Raw genomic sequence first — 27,347 nt, forward strand, 5'->3', positions numbered from 1 at the left:
CTCCTTCTCCACACCATGTCTACCTGTGTGCCACCATGTTTTCTGCCATGATAATGGACCAAACCTCTGAAACTGTAAGTCAGTCCCAATTAAATATTTTCCTTTATAAGAGTTGCTGTGGTTATGGTGTCTCTTTGCAGTAATTGAAACCCTAACTAATACATATAAGTTCTCTGCATTTCCAAATAATTTAGACTAAGTTTGATGAAATTGTATTTGGAACTAAATAAAGTCAGAAACTGACCTAAAATAACAAAAAACAAAAAACAGGTAGCTTCCTTTACTCCTAAATACAGGATATCTCCTGGCATCTACTTGTCACTGCCCTGGACCCACATCCTACAATTTCTGATATGTTGTCTTACTTTTATTCAGTTTTATGCATTATTAAACTTTCAGATTCTAAGTTCATGACCTATTTCCTATGCTGTGTGTGTGTGTATACATGGGTGCATACACATGTGTGTATACATGTGTGTGTTCTCTGTGTTTATACATTTGTGGTTCCTTGCAACCTCTTCCAGAAGAACTAGCCAGGCACTCAATGTAAGAGAAATTTCTAGTTTATCTCTGAAGGTCAGTTTGCTTGACACACTGTTTTAGAGGTGACATTTCTTTTGTTGGTACTGTGACACTCCTTCCTGTCTCCCTTGTGTAACTGAAAACAGACACTGTCACTGACCCTTTCATTCCTCTTCAGAGTCTCTCCACTCTTAAGATGTCTGTTGACATTTTGATTTTAAAAAGTTTGATTGGGATGCATCTTGCATGGGTTTCTTTAAGGTTGTCATGTTTGGAGGTCATTCAGTTTCTTAGATCTGGAAGTTTGTGCTCTCTTCTTAGACTTGGAGAGTTTTCAGCCATTATGTCCATGGCTAGTTTTAGCCCTGTTATCTTTATGTATTACTACTATCGTGATGATTTCTAATCACACCATTTCCTCCCATTTCCTTTCTTTCCTACAATGCCTAGACAGACCTCCAGTAACATCAATATTGTGTTTTCTATCACAGTCCCCTAGACTCCTAAGATTGCACTCCTCTTGGCATATAATTTTTTCTCTTTTAATGTGCAGAATTTATTGTTCTGATTCTATATTTAATAATCCCACCTCCATCATACCTATTCCACTGTAAGACTACCTTACAAAGTGCTTATTTCTGTTATTTTATTTTTTTCAGTCCCATACTTTCTATTTAGGCCTGTGTTATAACATTCTATTTTCTGTCTAAGGTCTTCTTTTTAACTTTTCTCAAAAACTGTGATTTGTGACGAGTCATGTGGAGGACAGATGTTTAGAATTCTTTGAAAATTAGCTCCAACATTGGATTTTTTTGATGTTAGTGTTACCAGATTGAATCTTTTTCTTTGATGTTTGGTTTTTCTTTTTCCCACTATGACGACTGTGTTTTCTTTTTAATTGCATTCTGAACTTTGTCTGTGTGACAGGAATGTGGGTCTTTCTTAAATCCTTATGAGGAGAACAGCAGGCTTATCAAACGGCTGCTCTATGAGCTTCCTTTCCAATGTATTTTACTTTCCTTGGCAACTTGATCTATCTGGTGACCTCGGGTCCCACTAGTTCCTGCCCCTTCTTTCCAGCCTATGTAACTGGAAAGGGGTGCCCCAGTTCGGTGCCTTCTGCTTTCTCTCCATGGGAACAGTGCACGGTAGTGTTATCCAGCTGCCTCAGGAGACACTATGGTGGAAAGGATCATTCTAGGCCTGTGGGAACAAAGGGATTCCTTAGCTAGGCCTCGTTTGTGGTTGTATTCTTGTTCTTATTCTTCTGTTGTCACCAATGACTCTGGATAGAAGGGTGAATCTCAGGCCTCAGTAATGAAGAGCTTTCCAAGACACCACTAATTTTTGCAAGTGGCTCTCTCTTGATTGCTCCATCTGCCATAGTCCTTTCTTTATGAGATAGTAATTATAAGGCTTCATGAAAAAAGTGAACTTGTCAATTACTATTGAGGAAGTTTCTAGTTAAGACCCCTTTTTGGTGGTGCTGGACTTGTCTGATACTAAATACAATCAAGGAAATACCAACCTCCTTCTTTTTGCAAACTTGCAACCAGGAAATAGGTGGTCTTGGTGACCTTCTGTTGGGTCAGGTTTCTGGGCCTTTCCTTGACCTAGGCTATCAAACCAGCTCATGCTTTGTTTTCTCAATTTGAGGTCTTATATATCTATCTATGTAGCATTATCAGAAATTATAGCTGTATATGTAGCAGAGAGATACATGAGAAAATAGGTCTGTTCTGTCTGTCTGTCTGTCTGTCTGTCTGTCTGTCTGTCTGTTTCTCTCTCTGTCTCTCTGTCTCTCTGTCTCTGTCTCTGTCTATCTCTGTCTGTCTCTCTGTCTCTCTGTCTCTCTGTCTCTCTGTCTCTCTGTCTCTCTGTCTCTCTGTCTCTGTCTCTCTCTCTCTCTCTCTCTCTCTCTCTCTCTGTGTGTGTGTGTGTGTGTACTTGCATTTTGCTGCCATGTATGTCTGTGCATCATTTGAATGGCTGGTACCCATGGAGGTCAGAGAAGAGTGTTGGATTTGATGCAACTAAATGTATGAACTGTTTTTGAGCTTCCAAATAGATGTATGTACTGCTTGAGTTTCCATGTGGGTACTAGGAATTGAACCTGGATCTTCTGCAAGAATAAGCAGTGGTCTTAACCTTTGATCCTTTTTTTAGTTCATATTTACATATAATTTTTGAGACAGGCTATCTCTATGTAGCCTTGGCTGTCTTAGAATTCACTGTGTAGATTATATTGGCCTTAATTCACTGGATCTGCCTGCTTCTGACCCCAGGACTGGAATTAAAAGCATGTAACACCATACCTAGTTTATTTACTATATTTTAACTGTGTTTTCTATAACACCTAACCATTTTTGACCTTATACAAATGCAAAATTTAGAATGCTGTGAGAATTTCTCCTTGGGTGCCTTGCAGGCCTTGAACAGATCACACTCTCCCTGCACAGCTCTTATGTTAGTGTTTATGAATAGTCTCTGAGGCCGTATAATGGCACATGCCACATCTATGAAGAAAGGTTGCTGGCAGAATGTTATCATGATTCATGGTATTCACTCCTGTACCCAGATGCATGAGGAACACTGAGAACCTCACTCAATATGATTTGCTAGAGTTTGGAACATGTGCTCACTCAGCCATTATTTCCTCTCATCTTCACAATCATCTTTCTCCTTTCATCAGACTGAAAAATATAATCCTGGGATGTGCTTTACTATGAGTACTTCCAGCTCCATTACACTTGCCTATATCCTTAAATGGACCTCACCATGCCATGCCAAACCATGTGTAAAACTAACTCTGTCTGTGTCTGTGTCTGTGTCTGTGTCTGTGTCTGTGTCTGTGTCTGTGTCTGTGTCTGTGTCTGTGTCTGTGTCTGTGTCTGTGTCTGTGTCTGTGTTTTTCTTTGTTTCTCCAAGAATTTCTTTTCAGAGAAGGCAGAGTGCCAGAAATGTGTTAGATTTCTTCTTCTCTAAGTGAAACCACTGCAGCTTCAACAAGGATGAGTAGAAAGCACTGATGCCCAGTAACAAATAACAAATTACTGGGATAACTCAATTTATTGATGCCCCACAGGAACATCATATAAAGATAACACATAATAGCTGGAGGGCCTCAAGCAGACAATGCTATAGAATGTGAGATCAGGTCATTTGGGTGCCCTGTGGGATCACAGGCTATTGCCAGCTTTCTTGGTCCTTTAAGATCCAAAGCCACTGGTCCTCATAATTGTTGCAAATAGTCACTTCCATTTATCATCATCATCATCATTATCATCACCATCAGAGTCATTAGTATTTTGACAAAAAGGAGCTTTGCTTTTAATAAAATCAAATCTATTACTTTTTTCCTCTCATGATCTTTTTGCCTCTGTGCTAACAAAACTCTCTTATTCTAGTTGAGATAAACACCCATTTCTATTCTGGGTTTCTAATGATTGATTTTATACATTTATTTATTGCTTTAATCCAGCAGGAATTAATTTTAGCATATGGTGTGAGAGACAATGTAATTTTTCCAATGTTAATGGATTTTTGATCAGCAGAAACAACATTTCTCAGAGTAGAAAACTCAGCCTAGCTCATGCTGCTCAGTGTTGTAAGGTAGGAAGAGTGTGTGGCGGGTACTTTTCTCATAAACATGACAACCTCATCTGATTTTTTTTTTTTAAGACTTGAGATGATCTCCTTTATTTCTCAGTGTCTGCTCTTTTCTGTATTGTAGGGTCACAAATCTCATCCACTGTGTCCCCAAGGGTACGGTAATTGCTTAAGCCCATCAGGCCCTCTGAGCACCTTCTGCACAGAGGATTTTTCCATTACTGATTACCTGGCAGACACAGGGCTCCCCTGGAGAATATGACCAGAGAAAATCGAACTTCAAAAACATGAAATGAGCTGCGGGTTTTCCCATTTGGTAGAAATAGTCCTCAAAAAAAAGAGAGCCCCACTATTTAGAACAAGTATGTGTAACCTCCCAGGTGCTAAAGTTCTCATCAAACTTTGTGTTTAATCTAAAAGCAAGCAAGATGTCAGTATTGGTATTTCTGAGTTCTAGATATCAGATAGAGAAAGCTGGAATAAGGAGAGAAATATGTAGTCTTGTTCCAATTAGTAAAAGGCCTCGAGGGATTCTAGAAGCAAAACAGCCTCATTAATAGGTTGATAACTAACTTAGCTAAGAGACAGAGGAAATCTGTATTTCTTGTGTCTTATTCCCACAAGAGTACCCAAAAACCCAGAGTTATCTTCAGAATAAAGATGTGCTAACCCTCAGTCATCAATTAGGCATACTGACTATTCACTGTGGGCCAGACTTAAGGGGAATTAAAACTGTTGGATTGTAGGTAGCTGTGCTTACTAAACCCATGAACACTGGGTACATACCATTATTGCCACAAAAAAAAAACCATGTAATCTAGTGTGTAGATAGTAAAATGGTAGAGTAAGCATGTGCTGTATTCACAAGCCCTTAAGCTAAAGCTTTACCACTTTTTTTTTACCTTCTTTGTCTTCAGGAATGCAAGTTTACTACATGAAGGACCACAGTAGACAAAAGCATACATTTTCACAAGTGGGAAATAAATGATCTTAGAGCATGTACCCTTAATACACACAGACACACATACACAGACAAACACACACAGACATACAAACACATAGACACACAGACACAGACACATATAGAGAAACAGAGAGACAGAGACACCTACACACCTACACACAGACACTCACAGACACAGAGACAAACAGACACACATAGACACATATACACACAATTAACACATGGACACACAGACACACAAAGACAGAGAGAGACAGCGATACCTTACACATCTACACATAGACACACACAGACACAGAAGCAGACAGACACACACACACACATACACATAGGAACACACACACACAGAAACAGAGACATATATACACACAAACATACATGGACTCATAGACAGACACACACACAGATAGGCATACAGACACACACACACACATACACAGAGACATATATACACACAAACACGCATGGACACATAGACACAGACACACACAGAGAGACAGAAACATGTATATACATCAACACACAGATACACTCCACCCCACCCCACATACTTTCCCTGTTCTCTGTCTACAAAATCACTGAGATATAATGTACTGGAGAATACTGTATAACAAAGTCCGGAGGCTAATTGAGATTTCAACAGCCCACCTCACCAGCTTCCAGCACTATCATCTGGATTAGGCATTTCCTTGCATCTGAACAGTCACATATACTTTTACAATACCAAAGTTGCCTGTTACAGAGTCTGAACTGTTCATCAAGAGCATCCTCAGCCTGGCTATGCTTAGTAATGACACTGGCCTTCAAGGACATCTCATTTACAATAAACTATCTGCCTATATTTTAAACTTCTGAGTATTTTAGCAAAGTGAACTTACAGGAAACCGAAATCCCAGAAATCCCAAAGAAGCAAAGATTAAGCAGTGTTCCCTCTCAGAACTTGGAGACAGTGCATTTAGGAATGCTCAGTGATTCTTTCTCTTTAAAGCTTCAATTTATTATTATTATTATTTTAATCTTAAAACCAAGATACAGTACCTAACTAGAACTTTTACATGCCAGCAATCTAAGCTGGTGTAGCTTTAGAACATCATTCTTTAAAAATCACCCCAGAAAAGAGAAAATGAATCCCGAGAACTCAGAAATGAAAGCTGTCTCTTGTGAGACTAGGCCGGGGTCTAGCAAACACAGAAGTGGATGCTCACAGTCAGCTATTGGATGGATCACAGGGCTCCCAATGGAGGAGCTAGAGAAAGTACCCAAGGAGTTAAAGGGATCTGCAACCCTATAGGTGGATCAACATTATGAACTAACCAGTACCCCGGAGCTCTTGACTCTAGCTGCATATGTATCAAAAGATGGCCTAGTCGGCCATCAGTGGAAAGAGAGGCCCATTGGTCTTGCAAACTTTATATGCCTCAGTATAGGGGAATGCCAGGGCCAAGAAGTGGGAGTGGGTGGATGGGGGAGTGTGTGGGGGACTTTTGGGATAGCATTGGAAATGTAAATGAAATAAATACCTAATTTAAAAAAAAAGAGAAGAAAAAACAAACAAAAAAAGAAAGCGAGATGGAAAAAAAAAGAAATATACTTAAAAGAAACGAATATGGGAGTAGGGGAGAGGTGGGTGCAGGAGATGGCTCTGTCTCTAAAATACTTCAAAGAGTGCTGGAGTTCACTGTCTAGGCAGCAGAGCGATCCTACAGGTGCAGGTTCAGGAAAAAATTCTTCTCTCAAAAGATAAGGTAGAGAGCATCTGAGGAAGGCACATGACTCCCACCTTGGGTCTGTACACTTGAACACACCCATGTACAGACAGAAACATGTATATACAGAGATACCACACACACACTCACACTTAATAAGTTAAACATTTTAAAAAGAAACAAATATGAATAGCCACTAATGGTGCACAGAAGAGAATTTAGATTCATTTGTTGTTCTCTAAGTTACTGAGATGTTTCCACATTTGTCTATGTTATCTATTTGATCAAAGAAATGTTTTTTTTTTCTTAGCTTTATCCTTCCCGTTTATATGAAGGATGAAGACTTTCACATCAATTTCATCTTTACCATGGGTAAATCTACCAAAGGTGCTGAGCTTAGATCATCACGTTTTAAAACAAGAAAACAAAGGCTGGCATATCTACTATAGAAAGAAGTGACTTGGACAGGTGCCTTGGTGAGTGGATGAACGGGTGGGGACAACCACCATTGTGATTTTCCTTTAGTTTATCTGCTCAATATGCAACATGCACACATGACACAGGCTACAAACACAAGGGGACAACCAAAAGACAAGCTTTCTCATTTTGACTGGTAAAGTCTCAAAACAGTGAGAAAGGAGGACTCAAGGATGCAGAGGACAGCTCAGGAGAAGTCCTTCTTACTATGTAGCTTGTAGTCTAAGTTGATGGGGAAGAGGGCTCAAGGCAAAGATACTTAATAGCAACTTTAACCAAAGCAGTTGACCAGCAACTTAATGTGGCTGACCTCTCCAGTGATGAGCCCTTTAGGTAAGATGAGAAAAGGCCTACCATCTCTCACGGAGGAGCTGTGAAGACCAATATTGTTTGTTCATTATCATTTCCCCCAAATTCCTATCTCTAACCTCGAACACAAGACAGAAAGGAAGAGGAAATACCACCTACAGCAATCCTCCATGCACACAGACACATGTACCTAGAGATGTGCTTTGGTTTGTTTTCTGTTTAAATTATTTTTTCCTTAGTTCTTTAAAGCCCTAAATCAGAAAGAAATTTACCATATTTCCCTTCTAAGGCATTTATCATGAATGCCACAAATATACATTTTTGGCATGTAAAACCATAGTTGCTGAATCTTTTGTCTATTTTGGAATATGATTCTATTTCCATCTAGAAACTGCAATATGTTGGGCAATTAAGTAAGAAAAACAGAACACTTATTGCAGAAGCCAATGTATATTATATATCACCATTCTATAAAATGCAAAATTAGCATGTGTCCCCTTAACTTTGATTGGCAAAATAAAGACAGATTTTTCTGCAAGAAGTTCTCCAGACCACTATAAAAATTAATAATATTCAGAGTCTTTTATTTTTTTTTTTTTTTTTACTTTATGAGTTGTATACAGCATATATGGTGTCATCTACCTAGGAGAAGACAGGAAGGTCAGTTTGAAACAGATCAGCAGCAGTTCCCACCCACCAGATAGGAAAGTAGAGTGCTCACAGTTTGAAAGGTTTTCACGTGGGCCTGAGTTTTCCCCGCATGGATAACCAGCTGATGGATGAGGACTACCTATAAAGGATGCAAGAGCCCCTTTCTTTAAAAACAAGATTTACCATTTGCTGGCTTCTGATCTCCCTCTAAACTCCTCTCTCAGACATATCAGTTATACAGTAAACACTCCATCTTTACTAAGTGTATATCGCAGGCAACAACATGACTCATTGTTGGTGATGCAAAAACAAACAAACAAACAAACAAACAAACAGTCTGATGTGCAAACTTTAATCTGTGACAAACCATTAACACAATAGCAGCAGCAGCAGCTGATGTTCATGTGGGACTCCCACTTCTTGATGTCCCAGTAACTGATTTCATGTGTGAAGCTGCCCTACTACTTCAAACATACAGAGAAGGTGGCAGCCCAGCAGGAAACAAGCAAGGCAAAAGAATTGGTGCAGTTGTGGAAGAAAAGCCTCACCTCCTGGAAGAAGGCCTATTTTTTTTTGGGTGAGACTAATGAAGCTGTTTGTAATAAGTATGAACGAAATGCATTCTTGGTCCACACAAACTGAGAAGGATAGCAAAGAATTCTTTCAAGTTGAATATTAATCTATCCTTCATAGATAACAGTGATAATGTTTTGATATCTCTCAGTCTCATTGAGAAGTGCCCCTTCATTTTGTCTGTTGATTGCTTAACTTAAATTTAGAACATTTTGAGTGATTATTGGTTGAAAATTATATTGTATTTTCTCATGTCATTAAATACAATTTTAAAGATTTTTAAATGCTACCTTATATACTAAAAGTTAACAATTGTCCAACTCGCTGACAGACTATTTAGAATGTTTAATTATATTTAAGTTCTGTAATACATAATTATAATTTTGTCTACATCTCTCTTTGCGTGGAAAGATTTCTAGAAATGAGATTGCTAAACCAAGTCAAAACTTATGACAGATTCTTGTTTTCTGTCTTTACTATTAATTCTTTTGTAACTCTACACATAGGTATGTATGTATACACACACATATATGTATGTGTAATGTTGCCTGACCATTTCTCTCTCCATTACCCTCTCTTATCCCTTCCCAGTACTGCTATATCCCTGTTCCCTCCCTACAAATCTCTTTCCCACTTCCATATTATTTATTTTTGAGGGTGGAGGGATTGGGCAGTGAGCCACTGCATTTAATTCCAGTTGCTTTCAATGACAAGGGTGGGGGTTACATGCATCAGGGAAACTCCCCAGTGGCTTCACCACTAAGGACAATAACTCCTCCACCTATAGCCTGAATGTCCTCAGACATGGGTGAAAATGCACTAGACTCTCCCAATTCGTGGTGGAGTGTCAATAGACCAGTCTTTTGCAGGTCTGTGCCAGCTTCTTTTTCCTAAAAGGCATTTGCCCTATATGATTCTCCATATTGGAGTCTTTAACCTCAAGCTCAAGGTAATAGGCTCATTATAGGTAATAATTGCCAGCCAGTTGAAAATAACATTTTCGCATATTTCAAATTTGTATATAGTAGCAGTATATTTAATACCTTGTAAATCATCTTGAAATCATTGCTACTAAACATATTTTTGAGATGTATCTCTGTTAAGTGTTGTTCTGTCAGATAGTCCGTCTCTTTTCCAAACAAACACTTGTAGGAATGCTACATGACCTTTTTTTTTCCATGTACTGGTAGATATTTGGGATCTCTAGAATTTTGAGAAAATCTTGTGAAGTGTGCTCAGGTTGTTTCTTGAGCAGGGTGAGCCATGAGAATTCGAAGCCTTAAGTTTCTGGGCCATCCCACTTGGTCCTGTGGATTAGAATTTCCATTGCCCTACAACCTCACCAACATCTGATTTCAATGATATACAGGAAAATCTTCCTGACATTTAGGAAATATATTCTGTAAAATGTCTTTGGGAAAGCAAACTGAGTTTGACACCAGGAAGACAGATTATAGGCATGGCTAACAGGGCCCTGAGCATCAGTGTGAACCACAGCCTAACCCTGAGTGCTTGGATACATTTCCACAGTTCTTTTGTGTTGAGATTTCCACTACCATAGAGTCCTCAAAAATATGTAGAAGGAAATTGTGAGGATAAAGCAAAACAAGTGAGAAAACATACTACATATACAGCAAGCATTTACAATAACCAAGCGATTAGATAATATGGCTTAAAATTATTCTAAATTCTAAAATAATGGTTTATTGCTCAACTGTGAACATGCTAGGTTCTTTATCTTTTATGAAATTATTGTGGATGGGTCCTACAGTAACATAATGCAAGATCATTTTCCCACTTAGGATAATGGGAAATTTTCTCCTGAAAATCACTTTTGGATAAAGTGTTGGATGAATAGGAATAAATTATGAACATAAGTCAGGGAGGGAAATCATCCATATCTATCAGAATCCTTTTCATTTCTTTATTTCTCATTTTTTACATTTTTGTGTATTTTTTAAAAGTCACTACTAGCAACCTTGCCATAGATAACTATTGTGACCATGTTTCACAGAGGATGAAGCCATGGAGATTCAGGGGACTCAGGATGGTTGCCTGTGACTGCAGTGACACAGTAACATACACTTGATGTCTTAAAGCAATAGAAATATGTTCTTCTGCTACTCTGTGTCCTGAAGTAAAATGCCAAGATGTTGGCAGAGACCATATCCCTCCAGGGTCTCCAGGACACACTTCTTCCTTGCTTCTTCCAGATCCCGGTGCCTGGTGGCATTATTGGTTATCTCCATGGTCACACTGACATTTCCCTTCCCACGTGTCCTGCTTCAGCCCTCCTTCTCTTAAACATACAAGGTTATTTTCACAAATCCCAGAAATCGGATGCAGACAGTTGTGGCCAATTTTCAGCCTAGCACTCTAGGTCAACATAACATAAAACAAGTTGAGATGTATGATGTAGACTCCAAACACTACAGTCTTCCCATTGTATGTGCTATTTCTGTCAGGCCAGGTTGTCCTCCGTCTCTGTCCCTCCTCACAGCTCAGCAATCGCTGAGCCTTGAGGTTAACCACACAAACCCCAGTCCTTCCTGAAGAGCACAGGCAAAGCTTAAGCTGCCATTAACAAATGCCATTGCGCACTCTTGGATTTCTTCCTGATACCGAGTCAGCCTCTTAACTCTGCTACACAAAAGCAGCTGAGAAGGAATATTTATCTTTGCTCAGTAATTTGTTATCTCAGAAGTTCCCATCAGTCTCTAATATAGCAGAGGAAATCACGACAAATGTGGATGGAATTCATAAAACGAGTCCCCGAGATAGGCCATTTTGGCACACTTATTATTCTGAGTTAAAAACATTTGAGTTAAAAATAGAAGACTAAAGAAAAATACTCTAATGTTTCTACCTTTTCTAAAGAGAGAGAGAGAGAGATTAAACTGCTCTGTGAAAGAGGCCATCCTTAAGCAGAAAGCAAGAAGCATTCTGATGATAAAGGTTGTGTGAAAGGACACACGTACTGCAAGCTCTGGCTAAGCCAGCCCTTCCTTGTCTCCAATCACACTCTAGCCAAGTCCCTTGCTTCCTCTCAGCATTCCCTAACATTTCTCCAGCTAATAAGTGGTCAATTCTAACTGCATCTGTGTTCTGAACGCTGTTCTTCAACACATTCTAAAGTGTTTCTGCTGTTCACATGTCTTACATTGAGTGATGTCAACCCTCTTCCTCAAAACTCTAAGAGCTAACTTTTTGCCTCCTCAGCAGCTTCATTCATTTTGCTCTTATTTATTTTTCCAGAATTTATTTTTTTTAAAAAAAAATTTGTTTGCCTTAGTACATTTGTGTGAGTTCTATGCTTTTATATGTATGTGTATGTATATATATGTATGTATGTGCACTGCATGCATGACTGGGGCTTTGGACTTCAGGAAAGGATGTTTGCTTCCCTACAAAGAGAATTGCAGGCAACTGTGAGATGTCAGTACTGGGAACTGAGCACAGTCCTCTACATGAGCAGTAAGACCTTTCAACCGCTGAGCCATCTCTCCAGCCACTTCTCAGACTTTCTATCTGTTGTTACTTAAGAATTAAAAAATGAATGGGAAAGAGAAACCACCCTACATCTTCTGGCCTGCCTTGGGTTCACCCTTGAAGGATAATCAAACCAGGTCGCTTGGGTCAGGTGTGGCAAATGATAGGAGAGATGGCTAGATAGACATAGAAAATGAATGACAATCTGCAACTGATAGGGGTGAGGAGGTGGTGGCTTCTCCAGGACAAGACAGAGACCTAGGATAAGGAGATGCTGACCTTAGCTGTGACTCACTACACTGGGGATATGGAACCTAAAGAAGCCGCACCACCGCCACCTGTAGTCGGACAGGAATCACAGTGGACCAATAGAGACACCAACCTATCCACAAAACTTTCAAAATGTATCCTGTCTACAAGAAATGCAGGCAAGGGGGATGGAGCAGAGACTGAGGGATAACCAGTAATCAGCCCAACATGAGACCCGTCCCATGGGTAAGCACCAATTCCTAACACTATGAATGATACTCTGTTATGCTTTCACACAGGAGTATGTTGTCCTTTGGAAAGCTCCAGCCATCAGCTGACTCAGACAGATATTGACACTCAGAGCCTAACAGTGTATGGAGCTTGGGGACTCTTATGGAAGAAAAGGAGGAAGGATTGCAGGCCCAGCAGGATATAAGAACTCCAAGGAAAACCAACAGAGTCAACTAACCTGGACTCTAGGGACTCTCAGTCTGACCCATCAACCAAAGAACATACAGGGCTGGACCTAGGCCTCCCTGTACATATGTTGCAGATGTGTAGCTTGACCTTCATGTGAATCCCGAACAACTGGAGTGTGGGCTATCCCAAAAGCTGTTGCCTGTACTTAGGATATGTTATAATAGCTGTGGTTCTTTGTTTGGCCCCAGTGGGAGAGGAAACGCCTAGCTTTGTAGAGACTTTAAGTCCCATGGTCAGATGGATCCCCTTGGAGGCCTCTACCCACTCAGAGAATGGGAGGGGAAATGGGGAAAGGATTGTGGGAAGGGGTAACTGGGGGGGGGGGGGCAGTGAGTGGGATGTAAAGTGAATAAGTAAAAAAATTAAATTAAAAAATTAGACTAAAGCAAGGCATTGGGCTTAAAGTCCATACAGAAGACAGAAGACACTGAGGTTTCTACCTATTTGCTGTGCCAAATCTGCAAGGCTCTGCGTGTGTAAGTCACATCACTGCAAGCAGCAATGCTCCCAGATACATACATGCAGATTTCCTGAAGTTCCACCTCACCTTTCTTTTTTAGAGCCTACTAAAGCTTATTATTTCATATAAAATGGAGAATATCCCATGATTATGTAGGCTCGTCCACAAGCTCTCTTTTCATTGAAGTCATTGTTTGCCATTACTTTTAGACTTACTGCAAATTCCACAGGATGGACTAATTTTTATGTAACTATCTTTATTTTTTTAATCAATCAGAAAAAAATAACCTGGGCTTATATACTTACTTTGTGCTTATGATTTCTCCCTCATTCTTATTTTCTTGTGTGTGTGTACATGTGTGTATGTATGAATAAGTCTGTGTGGGTGTGCATGCACATGCATGTGAATGGTCTCTCACTATCCTGAAATTCACTGGATGGGTTAGGCTGGCTGACAGTAACATCCTGAAATTTGCCTGTGTCGGCTTCCCCAGTGCTGGGATAAGATGTGTGTTACACTACCCTCCTTGGTTTTTACATGGACTCCGTGAGTAAAAGCAAGTCTTCATGCTTGCAGAGCAAGTACTTTTCTGACCTAGCTATCTGCCCAGTTCTTTCATACATTTACTCACATCTTGTAAGACTTTCTGTACTCCTTATTGTGATAGAGTTTGGCCTGTAGGTAAAATTTCTCACTTTTTCTTTGCATGCTAGCAACTTTATTTTGACTCCATTCTTGAAGTTATAGTTTCACTGGATCTGTAAATAGTTTCCTTTTGCCTGTTTGTAGCCATTTCTTCTTCGTGTGACAAATATGTGGCCTTTATAGATTAGTACAGCTGTGGTTACCTACAGGAGACCCTGACCTATACTCATGTCATCAATCAAACAGGGATAGATGACAGATACCAGGTCTATGGTAGCAAGGCAGTTACTATTTCTGCTTGAAGAGAGAGACAGACAGAGACAGAGACAGAGAGACAGAGTCAGAGAGAGAGAGAGACAGAGAGAGACAGAGAGAGACAGAGACAGAGATAGAAACAGAGAGACAGAGACAGAGATACAGAGACAGACAGACAGGAGAGAGACAGAGATAGAGAGGACCACAGAGAGAGACAGACAGAGACAGAGTGACAAATCACAAGACCCTCCCACCTGCTCCAGATACAGGCAGTCTAAGAAATGTTGAGAGGTTAAATGATTGATGAAATGTTGCAGTCTTATCCTCCCCTGGGCCACCCATTGTCCTCAGTGACTACATAAGCGCATCACTTTGTCAAGTGGGACTTGACCACCTATCTGCTCTGTGTCTATTTGGGGCGAATAGACTTCTCTTGTGTCTCCCTCAGGGGAGTTAACAACCTCACTAAAGATACTGTCCCACTGTGTTCTGCATTTAGAGGTTCTGAGGCAGGCCAGCAGTAGCCATCTCTGACAACCCATGTTTTCCTCTGGCTTCTAGCAAACTGTCCTTTACTTAGATTCTAAGTAATTTGATTGTGACATGCATCAGCTTTGTGATGATGGGAATTACCTTTTGCAAAACTGGGCAATTTTAGATCATATTTCTGCAATGCAAACAACTTACAGGTTTGGGATATTAATCCCTGTAGGTTCCTCCTTACTGCTAGCCAATGAATGAAAGTGATTTGCTCCACAGAAATGGTAGCCCTGTATTTACAAACTCACCAATTCCATTGTTTACACATTTTGTAGTGTTGCTGAAGTTGTTGACAACCACAGGCCTCATGGTATTTATTTAATAGCTTTGACCATTTAAATTTTAGCCACAGAGTTCTGTTCTTCCAACAGTGTAGTAATCGATTTTCTATTTGAACCTGAGGCTGTTTGAGCTAAGGTCTTTGCTGCTATTGTTGCGGCAACTGCTGTTCTTCAACTTGTTGAGTTTTGAATTTAAGCTCTTATAATTAATTTCTGGTTTCATTTCATTGTAGACAGAGAATTCAGCCTGTTAACATTTTATATTTCATAATTTTACATTGCGTCTTTGTAGTACAATACATGATCAATTTTCTAAATGTTTTATATCTCCTTAAGAAGAAAGTATGTTGCTTATTTCTAGAAACCAAAACTCAATAAATATTTATTAAATCACCTCTATTTGGTTATTAAGACACTCATGTATTCTGTGTTTGTTTGATCCAAGAAAGATCAATGAAAATGTATTGATGTTTCACACAATTCAACTACCAATTTTTCCTTATATTTTTAATGTCTCTGCTTCAAGTACTTTGAAGCTATTACCACATCAATAATAATCCCAAAGAGCCAGTCTTCACTATGAAGTCCCTCTGAAAGCTAAAGTTCTGTCACATTTTATATTTCTAGTGTCTTTGATTTGATTTTGTCTAAATATTACCCATATTACATTTTGCTTTATTTTACTTTCGCTGTTAAGCTGTACCACCTCCTTTCTTCATCTCAAGAAGCCACTGTATTTCAGGTACATGACATCTTGGGAGTGTAAGGTTAATTGTGCCTTTTAGCTGAAACAGAGAGCCATTGTAACTAAATGCTTATGTCATGAACTTCCAATGGGTGAGCCAGCCTCACAATATACCTGGATGAACCACTGAGCCACCGTCCAGCCCTGATATTTGATTTCTCTCTTATTTGAACCAGTATTTTCTAATCCAGACTGTAAGAATTGTCTAGAAGGGATTTTTCCACACATATCACCTTTGGGTGATGTTGGTAAAATTTTAAGCTCAAAGGAGCTTTTTATTAATCTTTGATTTTTATTCTATTCTGATGGTTTTCTTCCCTAAAGTGTACATTAATTCTTAGATTGGTTCTAGGTGTTTAAGTCTGTGATTTACACTTTCTCTGTTTTAAGGTCACAGTGTTTATTTTAATGATACTTTTCTATTTTTGAATGATTGTTCACTATACATTTCAATTTTGCTGACATTTTTCTTCACAGCCTCTAACGGCCGTTTCTATACTTCCAGGCCAGTTAAGGTTCTCTGCCCATCCTGGCTTCTTAACCATGCGTTCTTGAGCGGCTCACCAGTATTCCAAACAATCAATCCTACTCTTCTATAATCTAAACCAACTCTCTCACTTTTCCTTTGGCTTGATACTGCAACTGAGGCTGCCAAACTGCTAAAAATCCTTTTGTAGTTCTGAACAAACCCCCTGGAAAGCCAACATTTACTCAAGGGCTTCAGAATACTTTTTTGTCCTTTATCATTTATAAAATTTTAAAACTTTTGCTTATTCTTTCCTGCATGAAATTATTTTAAAATTTAAAAATTTTAATTAAAACATAAATAATTAAAAATTTTAGAATGACTTTGAAAGTAGAAAACATTTTCTCTAAAAGCAAAATGCTTTTATTTATTCTTAAAGAGCTTATCCTTCCCAGGGAAGAGTTATATATTGTTGTTGTTTCCTATGGGTCCCTGAAAGCTTGCTGCTGTACAGGATGTATGCTCCAATTCCTAATCCCTAACTGCTTCTTCTAGTATGTGGAATTCCTTGGCTTGGTATAGGATCTTCATTACTATCTGATTTAACCTGATTAGGAAACAAAAATACCCCAGAACTCAGCACAGGTATAGTGTATTAACCATAACAGATCCTGAAAAATATCCTTCCAAAGTCTTGTATAATGTATCCCACTCGGGAAGAAGAATGGCCTTGCTGAAATATCTGCATTCTGATCCCTAGGATCTGAACATACATTAGGTTGCATGCCAAAGGAGAATTCAGATAGCAAAACGAATAGAGATTGCTAATTACAAAATTTTATAATAAAAAGGTTGTCACGTGGCTTGTTAAACACAGAGAGAAGGGAACAGAGAAGATGATGAGATGTGGACATGTTTATCTAAAGATGAATGAAACGATGCCTTTGAAGGGGATCATGGATTCCAGATCGAAAACAGGAAACATTCTCCTAACACCAAAAAGGAATTCAGCTCAGCTGACATTCTGATCTTAGCCCAATATTAGATCCATTTCAGACTTATGATGCCCTAGAACTACAAAGTAATATATCTGGGTTGTTTTGAACCAATAGTCATGGGAAAGTACTAACCACCATTTACATTATCCCAGCAGATACAGAAAAGCAAAGGCCTTCTACATTAATTGTGATGCTTCATACAAAGCACTTGCAGCTAGCTTATAAGGTAAATAACTCTTCTTCATAGTGTCTGCACATTTCTTTTTTTTGTTTATTTAAATTTTTAAATTAATTTCGTTTGTTTTAATTAATTAATATTCCTTATTCTCTTTACATCTTGCTCACTGCTCCACTCCTGGCAACCCCTTCCACTATCCTTAGCCCCCATCCTCTCCCCTTCTCCTCTGAGTGGTTGGGGGCCCCCTGGGTATCCCGCCTCCCTGGCACATCAAGGCACATCCTCCCCCACTGAAGCCAGAGAAGGCACCCCAGATAGAAGATTATATCCCACATACAGGCAACAACTTTTGGGCTAGTCCCCACTGCAGTTGTTCAGGACCCATATAAAGACCAAGCTGCACATCTGCTATACATATGCAGGGAGGCCTTCATCCAGCCCTTTATGTTCTTCGGTAAGTGGTTCAGACCCTGAGAGCTCCAAGGTCCATGTTAGTTGACTCTGTTGGCCTTCCTGAGGAGTTACTATCCCCTCTGGGGCCTTCAATCTTTTTCTCTACTCCTTCATAAGAGTCCCCAAGTTCCATCCACTGTTTGACTGTGGGTGTCATGGCTATACATTCTGAACCAGGAGAAGGACAGTAGCCAACACATTAGAGATCTTTCCTCTGCGCAGAGAAAGCCCAATAGAGTTATCAGTTGAAATGTTTAGTTCTGGGTACATGTAACTTTCTATTACTAGAATTCAATAAAGAAATCAAAAGTTGACTGAGAGTAAGAACTAAGCTTTTGTGACAGTGACTCTTTGATATATCTTATTTTTATAAGAAATTGGAAAAGTTATAGTAGAGGCCATTGCTCAGACATCAGTTTAGCTTCATAGATTCTTCAGTCCCTTCTCTAATAAGGTACTGTTCCCCAAACACCCTTCCTATAGGTAAACACAAAATCACAAAAAGGACATATATTCCAAACTGAAGAAATTTTTTCTTACAAGAAGAAGGAGGAGGAGGGAGAGGGAGAGGAGGAGGAGGAAGACAAGGAGGAGAAGCAGCATGGACTATTTTAATTTAATCTAGTAGTAATTTGCCTTCAAGAAAGAATAGAAGATGATCCTTTTAAATATTTCTCTCTGCTGTTGGATTGATGGCTTTTTCAGAAAAATGCTTGTCTAGTAAACATGAAGATCTACATTTTATCCCCCAGGACCCATAGAAAATAGCTGAGTATGGAGAATCCTAGTGTTAGGGTGGGGGGAAGTGACAGATGGATCCCTGTGGTTTATTGGCCAGCCAGACTAGCCAACTTGGAGAACCCCGGGCCAATGGGACACCCTGTTTCATAAAACAAGATAGACAGTTAAGGATCCTCTACATGTGTATACATACATATGCACATATGTCTACACACCTGTACACTAGCAGAGACACATACTATATACATACACAAAAATATTTTTCTCAAAAACACAGAAGAAATGAAATTTCCATACATTAGATATGACCAATTAGGTATTTTTCTCAATCCACTTGTCTCTGAAAACTACTGTATTTACATAAAATTTAACTCAGAGGCTAAAGTTATGAGTAAATATTATGAACAAATTGATAAAGGGATATTAAATCTAAGGAATAGACTATACTCTTAAGAAAACATTCCAGTTGCCATAGAAGACCTCCATCATTTGGTCATCTTCATGGGATCCTGACCTGAATGATTTCAACAAGCATGAATGCACAATATAGTCCAGTAAATAGCACAGACTCCTGCATCTTCCACCATCAAGGCTCTCAACAGCTCCCACTATTACAAGCATGTGCTGCTTTGACATTGCACACAACTTGTGCAGACATCATTGCTATATTGGGCTAAGGCTGAAGACTAGACAGTCTCTTTCATTGTCTACTATTAATGACTACACAGTCCAGCATTTCTACCATCCAGTCACCTAACTAGACAAGGACTCTTCAGTCCTCATCAAGATTAAGGCCAAGTGCAGAGGACAAGCAATAGGTCTTATTCAAGAAGGACATCACTTTAGGATGTGGCTTAGTAGAGCTATCAGAATCCTGAGGGAATTTTGTGAGGCGAATTTGAATACCAGAAAGCAAGCTAGGGACATGGGCAAGGAGCATGGTCGTGTTCAGTTTCCAGCTGTCTCTGGGCATGGTCCTGCTGGGCAGAGGTACCTACCATCTGGCTGTCCAGAGCACATACATTTTCTTGGCTTTGTCGGCCAGTGAGAACATGACATGACAGAAAATTAAGGTCATCATGATTCCTTCGAAATGTAAAATGGCCCACTTTTAGGAAAACATATAAAATATAGTTACATGCGTGGAAAGCAGCAAGGGCCCAAGTGTCAGTCTTGGTCCTCACAAATGATGCAATTGTGTAGGCCTCATTGTCTGTATCTGCTAGGCGTCAAAGGGTCTCTCCACATGCTGCCTTGAGGATCTGAGGAACGGAGGAACTGGGACTTATGCAAGTTCCTAGCACGCTACTTAATTCTAGTAAGAGTTCAGAACCACAGCCGCTGCTAGGGAAATGTAGTAAGGCATTCCAGAACAAGCATCCGGGAACTATGTTGTCCAGGCTATATCACTGACATGCTGACTGATAGAAATGTATTCAAACCCTCTGTACCTCAGTTTCTCCATCTGTTAGATGGGAACAACAGCAGGCACCACCAGGATAGTTGTTTTGAAAATTAAGAGTTAATATTTGTCTAGAGTTTAGAACAATGTCTGGTAAAAGTGTATTTGATAAATAATTTAGCTCTACGCAAATGGATTTAACACTATCATCATGGAAACTCAGGAGCCTCAGAGAGTTAGTCTGGGTGTTTACAGAAAGATACAGATATAAAGAGCATTTGATACAACTCTTCTCCCCCATTAAATTTAAATATTACCTATTTAACTTATAGTTTCTTTGATTCAAGAGTCCCCACCCTCCCTCCCTCTTCCTTGCTTCCTTGCTTTCTTGCTTTCTTCCTTGGTTTGATTTTGTTTTTGTTTTGTTTTGTTTTGTTTTGTTTTGTTTTGTTTTGTTTTGTTTTGTTTTTTGAGACAGAGTTTCCTATGTAGCATTGGCTGTCCTGGAAGTAACTTTATAAACCAGGCTGTCCCCAAACTCAGCAATCTGCTTGCCTCTCCCTCCTAAGTGCTAGGATTACAGACTGCCCTGTGAATCCTGCTGCTTTACTGGAAAGGCAATAGGAGGAAGCAGGACTGAGCTGTAGATATGATATGTCCCCACATAAAATGCATCAGTTCAGTTTTGTAAGGCATTGACTATATTATAATATACTATATGTAGTTATAGTATATTATAATATAGTATATTATATACACCCTATAGCTGAGTTAAACTGATGATTTTGAAATTCCCATATAGAAAGTTCTCCATACCTGGAGAAGTGAATTTTAGTATATTCAAATTTAAAGATACACTTTGATTAAGGTAAGAAATAAAATCTCAAAATTCCCAATCGATAAAAAAAGAAATGACTATTCATCCCAGCCAAATGGAAAACAAATAGCCCCTGGGTTCAAGTGCTTATTATGTAAAATTGTCTATTTAACAAACCATGCAGAAATCTGGTTGTAAATCACTTGTTGTTCTTGATCCGGGGACTGCGGCTTTTCAAAGCCGTCTGGAAACTATAAATGGTCAGCATTTAGGAGGTGAGGAGAGAGGAAGGAAGGATCATAGAGGCCAGTATGAATATGAAAGACAGCATCCATGGATCAGAGGGCTAGGCTCTGGAAGACATTTTAAAAATGTCACTAGATTATATTTACAACATAAAAAGGAACCTTCCTTACACACTCTGAGTATTGTTATCTACATGAATAATAAATCAAAACGCTCTTTATCCATTTACCTCTGAACACTATGACCTTAGGCTAGAGATGTGATTTATTTGTGCTGTTACCAATCTCATAGAAACCCACAAAGACTATCACTTCATTGAGCCCAAATTCTGAAGAATACATGAGGCTTGGGAAGAACAAATATTCTGAAGGGAGATACTAAACCACAAATACTGTGGCACCACTAACATGAGTGACTCACAAGAGATTTTATTTAAGGAATTACTCTTCATCCTTATCCAAACCTCAAGTGTATCCAAGCCTCAGGGGCTTGCCCATTTCATGATTTGCCTGCTAATATATCAGCAGTATTTGCTGCCAGCCTGGATTTAATTATAAATATATTCACTTTAAAAGATGTGTACAGTATGATTCCATTTGTATAACATCCAAAATATGGCAAAATGCTTGCTTGCTGCACATCCGAAGCTGATGATAAAGGGTCAAGATATGGGACATTATGATGATCTCACAGAACAGGAGAGCAACTCCCCCATACTGTGGTCAGAGCCACTTCAGCTCTCCTGAAGCCATTGAACAGCCACTGTCTTAACCTGGGTAAACAGGTATTTATTTGTTTAAACTACATATCAACCACAGACACTTCCCCTGTGCAAACATCATTTCACAAATGCATATTATAGTCTGAGAAGACTAATGAGACTTTTTGTTTAAAAAATTCCTATTCATTGGTTTTCAGAAATTCACATTTCTTAGGCGTTTCAATTTTTTTTTCCTTAAGACAGTCTTATTGTGTTTCCATGGCTGTTCAGGAACTCACTATGCAGAGCATGCTAGGCTCAAACTCCCAGACATCTACCTATCTCTGCCTTGCAAGTGCTTGGATCAAAGGCATTCTAATTTTCTTTCTGGTCCATATCACATAAGATTCCAAATACTTAAAAACCAGCAAACAAATAAAAACTTGAAAATAAGCCATGGAGATAATATCTTCTTTAAAGTGTTACCCATTTTTGTCATATATTCTATTCTATTATATATATAGTTTCAAGGCTTGGAAGCACTCCCCCCACCCATGATGCTTGTGCCTACAGATAACCACATAAATATCCTACATAGACACAAATAGTAATTTGCTTATAGGAAGGCAAAGAAGCTGACCTTTTTAACAGAGCCATGCCCAAGATGAGCAGCAAGTCAAACAGAGCTCCAAGAAAAAAATTAATTTGCTTCTTTTTGTTAGAGTAACGATTTATGTTTTATAACATACATTTGTTTGCACAGGAAAAAAACAATCAAGTAGACAGAATGGGTGTGATACGGTTCCCTTATATACATGAAGATTCACACATCTGTCTAACAATGCTAACTGCTCTGAAAGATAATTATGGATCAATGCTTTAAAAAAATATCCTGAATTGCCTGCAGAAATGGCAAGGAGAATTCAATTAAGTTATTTGTAAAAGCCAGAATCTTTCTTCCTATCCATCTGCTACTTGAAATGGGTTGACCTTTCAAACAGCACTTGCCATTCTCAATGCAAACTCTAAATAAAGAAATGGGGGATGAGCCCCACCCCATCTTTTCATCAGAGATATGGCTTTTGTACTGACATACTACACTGCTCAGAAGAATGCAGATTGGCTTCTAGAACATAAAAGAAGCATTTTAAGACGAGCCATCAGGCCTCTGCCTTATGCCTTCAGTCCTGACGTTTGCCTTCTATCAGAAAGTGGTGCTGCTTCTGAGATAAGTGCTTGGGAACAAGGTACACATAACAGAGTGATTTACTGCCTGAGCAAAGCTCCAAGCACACCAGTGGAGAGCCCTTTGTGAAGACTGTACAAGTAAAGCTAATTTGGAAAGATCGGGTATTTAAGTAACAATAGATACAAAACAAACTTCTCAACAGGCCTCTGGGATGCATTATGAACTACTAACATATCTGCTAGGAGATAGTAATAGCACTTTCTTCTCTCAGTCTGGATATTCTTCCTGCCTGTGTATTATTCCTCCTACCCTTCTTGAGTCTTAACATTTTGTTTCCTATTTGACCTCCTGTGCCTTTAAACATTTTTTGGTTGTTTTTGTTTGGTTGTTTGGTGTTTGTTTTGATTTGATTTGTTCTTTTGAATGTTGTTTTGGGGTAATTTTGTGTGTGTGTGTGTGTGTGTGTGTGTGTGTGTGTGTGTGTGTGTTTGAGTGTGTGTATGTATCTGTGATAAAAGTTCATTACACACATTGCAAGAAGTTTAGGAACTACCCAGCATACAAAACAATAGTTCATTATACCATCCAGAGCTACTCACTGCTGACAGAGTATGTGCTCTGGAAGCCATATTTGCACACATCTAAATACAAAAAATAATCACAAAATTGTATCTTACTAAAAGGTAATTAGTTGAATCTTCCTTGACTACCTATCAACTGCATGGAGAGTAACTGGTGTAGATGAAAACCTGAGCTATAACAAGTAACTTCAGCATGATGTATGTGTCTGTATGTCCACAGTTCTAATATGAAAATATAATAATCAGCTGATTGTGAACATTGAGGTTTATAGCTATCCTATCTGACTGAGTAAAGTTGAAATGAACATTTATGCAGAAACCCTTACAGGTATTTCCTTAGTGTTATTTCCCAGAAGTGGTGAGCCTAAATTGCATGGAATGGAACATACTAGAGTTTTTTACTGAGTCTTAACAAACTACTCCAGCAAGTTTACCAGATAAGATATGCATATCTCCCTATGCTCTGTATAATGATGGGAAGTGGCGATTTTTTGAACCCTTGCCAGTCTGAGCAAAAACTCTTTATTGCTTTAATGATCGTTGCTTTCATAGCTAGCAAGGTTGAATTTTATATTGGTGTTTTATCTCCTGTTAATGTACCTAATAGTAATTTATGAAACATTTTTAATTTTGGCTCATTTTATCTGAAGCAGAAGAATTATTTTAAAATATAACACCATGTAGATTTAAGATTAAACTCACTTTGAAAAAAAATTAAATACAACAGAGATCAATTATTTTAATCTTTAAAATAATATATGCTTAGCATAAAAAGTTTAAAACACTCACATGAGTACATATAATATAAACATGTAGTTTTTCAAAATCAAAACAAAAAGTAGACATCATTTACCCTCTGACACCATTCTCTGGCTTCAACGGAGGTCATATCATACATAGAATTATTCTTTTCTTTATCTCAGTGCATTCCTGCTGTCCCAAGAAATCAATGGCCATATCTTATCAAATCACAGATGTGATAGGAAGCACATAAGCACATACTTGTCTTTAGTTATTTTCCTATTTCACATTCCATAACACTGTAGTATAACATTCAATAATTCTCTCTATTCTTGAGTTGTCATTTTGATAAAGTTATCGTTTGATTTGTTTTTTCTATACAACTATAAACAGTATAGAAACCATCTTTGAATACATAGTTCATCATGTATATGGTTCCCAAGGGCAGGGATGTAGTCAGAGATCAGGCATCTCACTAATTTCGACTGACAGGTACTTCTGGATTTATCAATACATGAAAAGTTCCACTTCCCTGCATCTTTACTAAGCACGGATGTACCTATCAATATTTTAGCTCTTCTGTCTATATGAACAGGAAACAAACCGTGTTTCACTGTGATCTGAAATCATATTTCTGTGAGTATTAAAGGTGATCAGGTGGTCATGTCTCTGTCATTGTGTTTTCTCTCCATACCATTGACAGTGAACGCCTTTCATCTTTATGTGTGCCTATTTTTAACCCATCTGAATTTTTGTGGTAAGATTTAAAGTCCAATTGGTAACAAGTGGGTTTTAAGCATCATTTATTACCTAAATGTATAGTCCTTTAGTGATTGGGAAGAGCTTTTATTTAATATTTCATCATGACTATATATTTGGATCTGTTTCTAACTCTTTCTGTTCAGTTGCACATGGCCAAGAATACAGCATTTGTGTCAACAGTAACTTTAGATTAAGGTTTAATGTGTATTAAAGTAAAAACAAAAACTCCTTGCCATTCTGATGAATCACATTAACATGCATATACTATTTCAGGAAGGATTGACATTTTACATTAGGAAATAGCAAGGAATATGTTATGACTGTTTTGACAGATAATATTTGTCATAATGCAATTTTTCCTTTTTATGTAATAGTCATTTATTTTTCTTGTTAAATTTATTACAATCGATTTTATTCATTTCTGTATAACTGATTATTGTAAAGGAAAAGCTTTGATTTTCTTCTTTTAAAATATATTTACCCATGGCCATTGAGTTTTCTTGTCTTTAACAATAGTGTGCATCAGTTTTGCATTTTAAAAGATTATAGTCATATTATCGCATGTAATAAAAATGACTATCCTACTTTTTCTAATGTTTTTATTGCCTATTTTTTTTTTATATATAATAGTACAGGCAGAAGCCACAACCCAGTGCTAAATAATAGTGCTGACATAAAACACCCTTCTGTATCTTTCATAGTACAGTACAAACGGGTTTTATATTCCTAATGGCATATTTTTTTCTGTTCAACATGGGCTATTAATTTAAATTCTTAGTAATTCCATAATTTAAATTTCGTCCTTAACTTCCTTGTGAACAACTTTTGTAGGCTACTATTAGATATTTCCAGTGAATTTTATGAAATTTTATGAAAATTTTTGGTGGCATATATTTTGCGTTGAGTAGAATACCTTTCGGCCGAACTTAGGAAATTAGTCTGAACAGGTGAGAGGGTGCGCCAGAGAACCTGACAGCTTCTGGAACAGGCAGAAGCACAGAGGCGCTGAGGCAGCACCCTTTGTGGGCCGGGGACAGCCAGCCACCGTCCGGACCGGAGGACAGGTGCCCGCCCGGCTGGGGAGGCGACCTAAGCCACAGCAGCAGCGGTCGCCATCTTGGTCCGAGACCCGCCGAACTTAGGAATTTAGTCTGAACAGGTGAGAGGGTGCGCCAGAGAACCTGACAGCTTCTGGAACAGGCAGAAGCACAGAGGCGCTGAGGCAGCACCCTGTGTGGGCCGGGGACAGCCGGCCACCTTCCGGACCGGAGGACAGGTGCCCACCCGGCTGGGGAGGCGGCCTAAGCCACAGCAGCAGCGGTCGCCATCTTGGTCCCGGGACTCCAAGGAACTTGGGAATTTAGTCTGCTTAGGTGAGAGTCTGTACCACCTGGGAACTGCCAAAGCAACACAGTGTCTGAGAAAGGTCCTGTTTTGGGCCTTCTTCTTCGGCCAGGAGGAGGTCCAAATGCAAGATATCGGCGCACCTTCCCTGTAAGAGAGCTTGCCAGCAGAGAGTGCTCTGAGCACTGAAACTCAGAGGAGAGAATCTGTCTCCCAGGTCTGCTGATAGACGGTAACAGAATCACCAGAAGAACAATCTCTAAACAGAGTCAACTATAACTACTAACTCCAGAGATTACCAGATGGCGAAAGGTAAACGGAGGAATCTTACTAACAGGAACCAAGACCACTCACCATCACCAGAACCCAGCACACCCACTTCGCCCAGTCCAGGGAACCCCAACACACCTGAGAACCTAGACCTAGATTTAAAAGCATATCTCATGATGATGGTAGAGGACATCAAGAAGGACTTTAATAAATCACTTAAAGAAATACAGGAGAACACTGCTAAAGAGTTACAAGTCCTTAAAGAAAAACAGGAAAACACAATCAAACAGGTAGAAGTCCTTACAGAAAAAGAGGAAAAAACATACAAACAGGTGATGGAAATGAACAAAACCATACTAGACCTAAAAAGGGAAGTAGACACAATAAAGAAAACTCAAAGCGAGGCAACACTAGAGATAGAAACCCTAGGAAAGAAATCTGGAACCATAGATTTGAGCATCAGCAACAGAATACAAGAGATGGAAGAGAGAATCTCAGGTGCAG

At 38.9% G+C, this 27,347-nt stretch overlaps 1 protein-coding gene across 6 annotated transcripts in view; it reads right to left on the reverse strand.

Moving 5' to 3' along the window:
- Fhit (fragile histidine triad gene) overlaps nucleotides 1-27,347 on the reverse strand; it is a 1,611,970-nt gene that overhangs the window by 1,032,227 nt on the left and 552,396 nt on the right. The gene's annotated exons all lie outside the window — the stretch shown is intronic.

This window comes from Mus musculus, chromosome 14 (assembly GCF_000001635.26).
Source record: "Mus musculus strain C57BL/6J chromosome 14, GRCm38.p6 C57BL/6J".
In the NCBI taxonomy this organism is placed as follows: domain Eukaryota; kingdom Metazoa; phylum Chordata; class Mammalia; order Rodentia; family Muridae; genus Mus; species Mus musculus.